Source organism: Loxodonta africana, chromosome 13 (assembly GCF_030014295.1).
Source record: "Loxodonta africana isolate mLoxAfr1 chromosome 13, mLoxAfr1.hap2, whole genome shotgun sequence".
In the NCBI taxonomy this organism is placed as follows: domain Eukaryota; kingdom Metazoa; phylum Chordata; class Mammalia; order Proboscidea; family Elephantidae; genus Loxodonta; species Loxodonta africana.
The window spans coordinates 332,966-343,590 of record NC_087354.1 but is presented as its reverse complement, the minus strand read 5'-3'; positions in this window follow the sequence as shown (position 1 = coordinate 343,590).

Below are 10,625 nucleotides of genomic sequence, written 5' to 3'. Positions count from 1 at the left end.
CATAGAGAGATAGTATTTTTTTCCCTGCACCAATATCCACTGTCTTAATCAGCACAGCCTTGAAATACTTTCTGATACCTGGTAAAAGCAATTCCTCTAACTTTGCTTTTCTCCTTCAAAGTTACCTTGACTATGTTTGGTTATTTGCACGTTTGTATGAATTTTAGAATGACCTTTTCCATTTACTCACACATACTCATTGTGATTGAGTTTTTAATGAAATCAATAGATGAAACATGAGAAAACTGACCTTTTTAAAACAGTCTTTTACTCGTTTATCACAGAATATATCTCAATTGATTTAGGATTTCCTAACCTTCTTAATAATAGTTCCTGTGTTTCCATGTACACGTCATAGGTTGTTTCTGAGAGCAATTCAATATTTCCATGCTGTATTCGTTTTACATGAGTTTGCAATTTAACCTTCACTGTTTCTTGTGGCAATAGAGACATGGAATTGATTTTCCTATACTGGCTTTCTTGCTGTGAGATTGCTAGTTTGAATTCTCAATATATTACATACTAACAGTTTCACAGCAGCGTCTCGTGGTGTTTCTACCGACCTCTATTAATAAACATTTTCCAATTATACTAATTTTCCTCTTTCCTTGCCTTCTTACACTGGTTAAGACTTTCACAATTGTTTTTACACATAAAGTTTCACTAATGGCATCCTAACCTCATTCTGGATCTCAAGGGAAAAGTTCTGAATACTTCAACATTACGTATGGTAGTAACCTAAATGATTTTAAACATTCTGTTTGTCAGGTCAGGGAAATTCTTTTCTATTCCTATTGTGCTAAGAGTTAGATCATCAATACATATTAGGAGAAAATGCCTGGATTTTGAAAGAGCTTATTTTATTTTTCTCATTTAAGTCAATATTGTAATTTACAGAAATTGACGTTAAAGTATTATGAGCTTACCTCCCAGAATGATCCATTCTCTGGCATTATCCATCATTCATGTATCATTGGACTTGGTTTGTCACTCTTTTCTTTGCACCCAAGTTGATGCGAAAGATACTTGTAATATCTGCATCAAAGTACAGGAGCAATATTTCAAATTCATTTTTAAACATTTTCTATCAAAATTGACAATTCTATCAAAATCTCTATAAACTTGCTCTTTTCTTTCCTTCTGCGGATTCAATCAGTTACCTCTTGTGCCCTCTAATGATCAGAAATATGAGTGCATCCTCCATACTCTATATCGGTTACCCCTTGTGCCCTCTAACGGTCAGAAATATGAGTGCACCCTCTCATACTCTATATCGGTCACACCTTGTGCCCTCTAATGGTCAGAAATATTCGTGCACCCTCTTATACTCTATATGAGGAGAACTACAGAGTCTGTCACTTAGGTTTGATTGTTCACAGTTCTCTTGCCTCAACCTTTCTGGGCGTGTAAGGGAACAGGAACAGAAACACAGAAGAAAATCTGTGTATTTTTGTGTTTAAAAAGTTAGAGCACTCCTCCAAAGGCCGGAATTCAGATAAGCTCAGTCCATCGTTTGCTGTGGCCTTGGCACCGAGTCCTGAATATATTCTCGTGCAGCACTGAGGGCTGAGGTGCCCTTTCAGATCGTCAGTGTCTGATTACACTATATAGAAATCACTATGAGTTGTATAATTATGCCAATTTTATGATACGAAAACCAAAGTAATAATAGTAAAGTTTCCGTGTATATCAGTTATATACCCAATCCATAATTGAAAGACATTTTTAGTCACTTTCTTATTCGCTCGTTGTTCGCTAGGGTGATCGCATGTGGATTCCTTAAGTCAACCCACCCTCTTTTTGAATGAGCTAAGGAGTCTTATTCCACCAGGAATCCCATGGCTACCACAAGTGATGAGGGGGAAAAAATAACTGCGTACAATTTCAAGCTAAAAATCAGGTTTCCCATAAGCATGCGACAATAAGTTTTCTTTCACTATCGCCCACGTGCTAGGGACCACCAGGGACCCTGTGGACATCTTTCTGCTCTATTCAGATAGCAGAAAAGGGGGCTTGACAGAGATAGAGGCATCAGTCACTGGGTGGTTCTAAAGAAGCGACATTGACGGAGAGGACAAAGATTGTCCCTTGTAATAGAGACGGTTGCAGTCAGTTTATAAGATTTACCTTCCTTATTTCTCCCTGTGGATCTGTGAAATCGTCATTATTCTTATCACTATTATGCTTGCTCCTGCTGTTTGCCAGAGAAGAGAAAACAAGAGTCATTCACTTGCCCGAAATGAATTCCTCACTGAGGGAGTGGTGACTCAGGGCTTAAACCTTTGACGCCTAATTCTAGACCTTTCAATTGAATCTCTCCTCCTTCCTATACTGCCTAAAAGTGAGACCTCCAATTGGTGTGCAGGATGAAGTCAATTGCTTTGACTCGATGTGTACCCTTTAAATATCAACCGTGTGGAGCCATATCGGCTCAGCAGGTCTCGGCTATGGGGATAAAAGGCTATGGGACCTACAGGCTCCCAGTGGCCCATCCCTGCTGACCACTTCTGAACTAGTGTCGAATCCCAGTACTACCTGTGATGCTGCCTAGACTCTGCCTCTGCCCTTTATGTTGTAAGCACCGCTCTCCTTCTCAAGATGCTCCCTGGATTCCTGGGTGTTTAACCAAGCAGGACCAAGAAAGCCTTTGTTTCCATTTGTTCCGCTTGAGTGGCACGTAACACTCATGCTTATGGTTGTTGTTGTTAGGTGCCGTGGAGGAGGCTCCGACTCATAGCGACCCTATAGGACAGAGTAGAACTGCCCCATAGAGTTTCCAAGGAGCACCTGGTGGATTTGAACTGCTGACCCTTTGTTTAGCAGCCGTAGCACTTAAGCACTACACCACCAGGGTTTCCCTGACTTAGCACAACTCCGGCAAAATAATAGTCTACCCTGTGTAGATGCTGCTGCAAGACGTACAGGGAAGGGGAGGCTCTGCAGGCAGCTCCCATGAAATACGTAAAATGGGGAGAGAAATCACAGCCCATCTCCACCTTGTACGTGAGGATTCAGCAGCACTGCTACACTAACGCAATCCCTCAATACAGGAATCTCAGCACAGGTTTCATGCTTCAAACCGGGGAGTTAGGAACTCGTCAAATCTTGGGCAAATGCTGGTTATCTTCTAGAAGCTTTCTCCTTATTCCCATCAGTTTCTCAAAGCTAACTTTCTCTTCAGATACCATTTCAGGTATGATGTGAAGTCGAGTTCAAGTTTCCTTTCTTTATTTTATTGTAGTTAATTATCGATTTGACTCAACATCATTTACTGGAAAATTAGTTTCCTTCATTGCTCTGAGGTGCCACAGTTCATACAAAGCAAAGATCCTCGTGTGTGTGCGTGGCAGTGTTATTTCTGAGCTCTTCTCTTGGTTCAGTTTGCTCTTTTTCCCTGCACCAATATCCACTGTCTTAATCAGCACAGCCTTGAAATACTTTCTGATACCTGGTAAAAGCAATTCCTCTAACTTTGCTTTTCTCCTTCAAAGTTACCTTGACTATGTTTGGTTATTTGCACGTTTGTATGAATTTTAGAATGACCTTTTCCATTTACTCACACATACTCATTGTGATTGAGTTTTTAATGAAATCAATAGATGAAACATGAGAAAACTGACCTTTTAAAAACAGTCTTTTACTCGTTTATCACAGAATATATCTCAATTGATTTAGGATTTCCTAACCTTCTTAATAATAGTTCCTGTGTTTCCATGTACACGTCATAGGTTGTTTCTGAGAGCAATTCAATATTTCCATGCTGTATTCGTTTTACATGAGTTTGCAATTTAACCTTCACTGTTTCTTGTGGCAATAGAGACATGGAATTGATTTCCTATACTGGCTTTCTTGCTGTGAGATTGCTAGTTTGAATTCTCAATATATTACATACTAACAGTTTCACAGCAGCGTCTCGTGGTGTTTCTACCGACCTCTATTAATAAACATTTTCCAATTATACTAATTTTCCTCTTTCCTTGCCTTCTTACACTGGTTAAGACTTTCACAATTGTTTTTACACATAAAGTTTCACTAATGGCATCCTAACCTCATTCTGGATCTCAAGGGAAAAGTTCTGAATACTTCAACATTACGTATGGTAGTAACCTAAATGATTTTAAACATTCTGTTTGTCAGGTCAGGGAAATTCTTTTCTATTCCTATTGTGCTAAGAGTTAGATCATCAATACATATTAGGAGAAAATGCCTGGATTTTGAAAGAGCTTATTTTATTTTTCTCATTTAAGTCAATATTGTAATTTACAGAAATTGACGTTAAAGTATTATGAGCTTACCTCCCAGAATGATCCATTCTCTGGCATTATCCATCATTCATGTATCATTGGACTTGGTTTGTCACTCTTTTCTTTGCACCCAAGTTGATGCGAAAGATACTTGTAATATCTGCATCAAAGTACAGGAGCAATATTTCAAATTCATTTTTAACATTTTCTATCAAAATTGACAATTCTATCAAAATCTCTATAAACTTGCTCTTTTCTTTTCCTTCTGCGGATTCAATCAGTTACCTCTTGTGCCCTCTAATGATCAGAAATATGAGTGCATCCTCCCATACTCTATATCGTTACCCCTTGTGCCCTCTAACGGTCAGAAATATGAGTGCACCCTCTCATACTCTATATCGGTCACACCTTGTGCCCTCTAATGGTCAGAAATATTCGTGCACCCTCTTATACTCTATATGAGGAGAACTACAGAGTCTGGTCACTTAGGTTTGATTGTTCACAGTTCTCTTGCCTCAACCTTCTGGGCGTGTAAGGGAACAGGAACAGAAACACAGAAGAAAATCTGTGTATTTTTGTGTTTAAAAAGTTAGAGCACTCCTCCAAAGGCCGGAATTCAGATAAGCTCAGTCCATCGTTTGCTGTGGCCTTGGCACCGAGTCCTGAATATATTCTCGTGCAGCACTGAGGGCTGAGGTGCCCTTTCAGATCGTCAGTGTCTGATTACACTATATAGAAATCACTATGAGTTGTATAATTATGCCAATTTTATGATACGAAAACCAAAGTAATAATAGTAAAGTTTCCGTGTATATCAGTTATATACCCAATCCATAATTGAAAGACATTTTAGTCACTTTCTTATTCGCTCGTTGTTCGCTAGGGTGATCGCATGTGGATTCCTTAAGTCAACCCACCCTCTTTTTGAATGAGCTAAGGGAGTCTTATTCCACCAGGAATCCCATGGCTACCACAAGTGATGAGGGATAAAAAATAACTGCGTACAATTTCAAGCTAAAAATCAGGTTTCCCATAAGCATGCGACAATAAGTTTTCTTTCACTATCGCCCACGTGCTAGGGACCACCAGGGACCCTGTGGACATCTTTCTGCTCTATTCAGATAGCAGAAAAGGGGGCTTGACAGAGATAGAGGCATCAGTCACTGGGTGGTTCTAAAAGAAGCGACATTGACGGAGAGGACAAAGATTGTCCCTTGTAATAGAGACGGTTGCAGTCAGTTTATAAGATTTACCTTCCTTATTTCTCCCTGTGGATCTGTGAAATCGTCATTATTCTTATCACTATTATGCTTGCTCCTGCTCTTTGCCAGAGAAGAGAAAACAAGAGTCATTCACTTGCCCGAAATGAATTCCTCACTGAGGGAGTGGTGACTCAGGGCTTAAACCTTTGACGCCTAATTCTAGACCTTTCAATTGAATCTCTCCTCCTTCCTATACTGCCTAAAAGTGAGACCTCCAATTGGTGTGCAGGATGAAGTCAATTGCTTTGACTCGATGTGTACCCTTTAAATATCAACCGTGTGGAGCCATATCGGCTCAGCAGGTCTCGGCTATTGGGGATAAAAGGCTATGGGACCTACAGGCTCCCAGTGGCCCATCCTGCTGACCACTTCTGAACTAGTGTCGAATCCCAGTACTACCTGTGATGCTGCCTAGACTCTGCCTCTGCCCTTTATGTTGTAAGCACCGCTCTCCTTCTCAAGATGCTCCCTGGATTCCTGGGTGTTTAACCAAGGCAGGACCAAGAAAGCCTTTGTTTCCATTTGTTCCGCTTGAGTGGCACGTAACACTCATGCTTATGGTTGTTGTTGTTAGGTGCCGTGGAGGAGGCTCGGACTCATAGCGACCCTATAGGACAGAGTAGAACTGCCCCATAGAGTTTCCAAGGAGCACCTGGTGGATTTGAACTGCTGACCCTTTGTTTAGCAGCCGTAGCACTTAAGCACTACACCACCAGGGTTTCCCTGACTTAGCACAACTCCGGCAAAATAATAGTCTACCCTGTGTAGATGCTGCTGCAAGACGTACAGGGAAGGGGAGGCTCTGCAGGCAGCTCCCATGAAATACGTAAAATGGGGAGAGAAATCACAGCCCATCTCCACCTTGTACGTGAGGATTCAGCAGCACTGCTACACTAACGCAATCCCTCAATACAGGAATCTCAGCACAGGTTTCATGCTTCAAACCGGGGAGTTAGGAACTCGTCAAATCTTGGGCAAATGCTGGTTATCTTCTAGAAGCTTTCTCCTTATTCCCATCAGTTTCTCAAAGCTAACTTTCTCTTCAGATACCATTTCAGGTATGATGTGAAGTCGAGTTCAAGTTTCCTTTCTTTATTTTATTGTAGTTAATTATCGATTTGACTCAACATCATTTACTGGAAAATTAGTTTCCTTCATTGCTCTGAGGTGCCACAGTTCATACAAAGCAAAGATCCTCGTGTGTGTGCGTGGCAGTGTTATTTCTGAGCTCTTCTCTTGGTTCAGTTTGCTCTTTTTCCCTGCACCAATATCCACTGTCTTAATCAGCACAGCCTTGAAATACTTTCTGATACCTGGTAAAAGCAATTCCTCTAACTTTGCTTTTCTCCTTCAAAGTTACCTTGACTATGTTTGGTTATTTGCACGTTTGTATGAATTTTAGAATGACCTTTTCCATTTACTCACACATACTCATTATGATTGAGTTTTTAATGAAATCAATAGATGAAACATGAGAAAACTGACCTTTTTAAAACAGTCTTTTACTCGTTTATCACAGAATATATCTCAATTGATTTAGGATTTCCTAACCTTCTTAATAATAGTTCCTGTGTTTCCATGTACACGTCATAGGTTGTTTCTGAGAGCAATTCAATATTTCCATGCTGTATTCGTTTTACATGAGTTTGCAATTTAACCTTCACTGTTTCTTGTGGCAATAGAGACATGGAATTGATTTTCCTATACTGGCTTTCTTGCTGTGAGATTGCTAGTTTGAATTCTCAATATATTACATACTAACAGTTTCACAGCAGCGTCTCGTGGTGTTTCTACCGACCTCTATTAATAAACATTTTCCAATTATACTAATTTTCCTCTTTCCTTGCCTTCTTACACTGGTTAAGACTTTCACAATTGTTTTTACACATAAAGTTTCACTAATGGCATCCTAACCTCATTCTGGATCTCAAGGGAAAAGTTCTGAATACTTCAACATTACGTATGGTAGTAACCTAAATGATTTTAAACATTCTGTTTGTCAGGTCAGGGAAATTCTTTTCTATTCCTATTGTGCTAAGAGTTAGATCATCAATACATATTAGGAGAAAATGCCTGGATTTTGAAAGAGCTTATTTTATTTTTCTCATTTAAGTCAATATTGTAATTTACAGAAATTGACGTTAAAGTATTATGACCTTACCTCCCAGAATGATCCATTCTCTGGCATTATCCATCATTCATGTATCATTGGACTTGGTTTGTCACTCTTTTCTTTGCACCCAAGTTGATGCGAAAGATACTTGTAATATCTGCATCAAAGTACAGGAGCAATATTTCAAATTCATTTTTAAACATTTTCTATCAAAATTGACAATTCTATCAAAATCTCTATAAACTTGCTCTTTTCTTTTCCTTCTGCGGATTCAATCAGTTACCTCTTGTGCCCTCTAATGATCAGAAATATGAGTGCATCCTCCCATACTCTATATCGGTTACCCCTTGTGCCCTCTAACGGTCAGAAATATGAGTGCACCCTCTCATACTCTATATCGGTCACACCTTGTGCCCTCTAATGGTCAGAAATATTCGTGCACCCTCTTATACTCTATATGAGGAGAACTACAGAGTCTGGTCACTTAGGTTTGATTGTTCACAGTTCTCTTGCCTCAACCTTCTGGGCGTGTAAGGGAACAGGAAAAGAAACACAGAAGAAAATCTGTGTATTTTTGTGTTTAAAAAGTTAGAGCACTCCTCCAAAGGCCGGAATTCAGATAAGCTCAGTCCATCGTTTGCTGTGGCCTTGGCACCGAGTCCTGAATATATTCTCGTGCAGCACTGAGGGCTGAGGTGCCCTTTCAGATCGTCAGTGTCTGATTACACTATATAGAAATCACTATGAGTTGTATAATTATGCCAATTTTATGATACGAAAACCAAAGTAATAATAGTAAAGTTTCCGTGTATATCAGTTATATACCCAATCCATAATTGAAAGACATTTTTAGTCACTTTCTTATTCGCTCGTTGTTCGCTAGGGTGATCGCATGTGGATTCCTTAAGTCAACCCACCCTCTTTTTGAATGAGCTAAGGGAGTCTTATTCCACCAGGAATCCCATGGCTACCACAAGTGATGAGGGGGAAAAAATAACTGCGTACAATTTCAAGCTAAAAATCAGGTTTCCCATAAGCATGCGACAATAAGTTTTCTTTCACTATCGCCCACGTGCTAGGGACCACCAGGGACCCTGTGGACATCTTTCTGCTCTATTCAGATAGCAGAAAAGGGGGCTTGACAGAGATAGAGGCATCAGTCACTGGGTGGTTCTAAAAGAAGCGACATTGACGGAGAGGACAAAGATTGTCCCTTGTAATAGAGACGGTTGCAGTCAGTTTATAAGATTTACCTTCCTTATTTCTCCCTGTGGATCTGTGAAATCGTCATTATTCTTATCACTATTATGCTTGCTCCTGCTCTTTGCCAGAGAAGAGAAAACAAGAGTCATTCACTTGCCCGAAATGAATTCCTCACTGAGGGAGTGGTGACTCAGGGCTTAAACCTTTGACGCCTAATTCTAGACCTTTCAATTGAATCTCTCCTCCTTCCTATACTGCCTAAAAGTGAGACCTCCAATTGGTGTGCAGGATGAAGTCAATTGCTTTGACTCGATGTGTACCCTTTAAATATCAACCGTGTGGAGCCATATCGGCTCAGCAGGTCTCGGCTATTGGGGATAAAAGGCTATGGGACCTACAGGCTCCCAGTGGCCCATCCCTGCTGACCACTTCTGAACTAGTGTCGAATCCCAGTACTACCTGTGATGCTGCCTAGACTCTGCCTCTGCCCTTTATGTTGTAAGCACCGCTCTCCTTCTCAAGATGCTCCCTGGATTCCTGGGTGTTTAACCAAGCAGGACCAAGAAAGCCTTTGTTTCCATTTGTTCCGCTTGAGTGGCACGTAACACTCATGCTTATGGTTGTTGTTGTTAGGTGCCGTCGAGGAGGCTCGGACTCATATCGACCCCATAGGACAGAGTAGAACTGCCCCATAGAGTTTCCAAGGAGCACCTGGTGGATTTGAACTGCTGACCCTTTGTTTAGCAGCCGTAGCACTTAACCACTACAACACCAGGGTTTCCCTGACTTAGCACAACTCCGGCAAAATAATAGTCTACCCTGTGTAGATGCTGCTGCAAGACGTACAGGGAAGGGGAGGCTCTGCAGGCAGCTCCCATGAAATACGTAAAATGGGGAGAGAAATCACAGCCCATCTCCACCTTGTACGTGAGGATTCAGCAGCACTGCTACACTAACGCAATCCCTCAATACAGGAATCTCAGCACAGGTTTCATGCTTCAAACCGGGGAGTTAGGAACTCGTCAAATCTTGGGCAAATGCTGGTTATCTTCTAGAAGCTTTCTCCTTATTCCCATCAGTTTCTCAAAGCTAACTTTCTCTTCAGATACCATTTCAGGTATGATGTGAAGTCGAGTTCAAGTTTCCTTTCTTTATTTTATTGTAGTTAATTATCGATTTGACTCAACATCATTTACTGGAAAATTAGTTTCCTTCATTGCTCTGAGGTGCCACAGTTCATACAAAGCAAAGATCCTCGTGTGTGTGCGTGGCAGTGTTATTTCTGAGCTCTTCTCTTGGTTCAGTTTGCTCTTTTTCCCTGCACCAATATCCACTGTCTTAATCAGCACAGCCTTGAAATACTTTCTGATACCTGGTAAAAGCAATTCCTCTAACTTTGCTTTTCTCCTTCAAAGTTACCTTGACTATGTTTGGTTATTTGCACGTTTGTATGAATTTTAGAATGACCTTTTCCATTTACTCACACATACTCATTGTGATTGAGTTTTTAATGAAATCAATAGATGAAACATGAGAAAACTGACCTTTTTAAAACAGTCTTTTACTCGTTTATCACAGAATATATCTCAATTGATTTAGGATTTCCTAACCTTCTTAATAATAGTTCCTGTGTTTCCATGTACACGTCATAGGTTGTTTCTGAGAGCAATTCAATATTTCCATGCTGTATTCGTTTTACATGAGTTTGCAATTTAACCTTCACTGTTTCTTGTGGCAATAGAGACATGGAATTGATTTTCCTATACTGGCTTTCTTGCTGTGAGATTGCTAGTTTGAATTCTC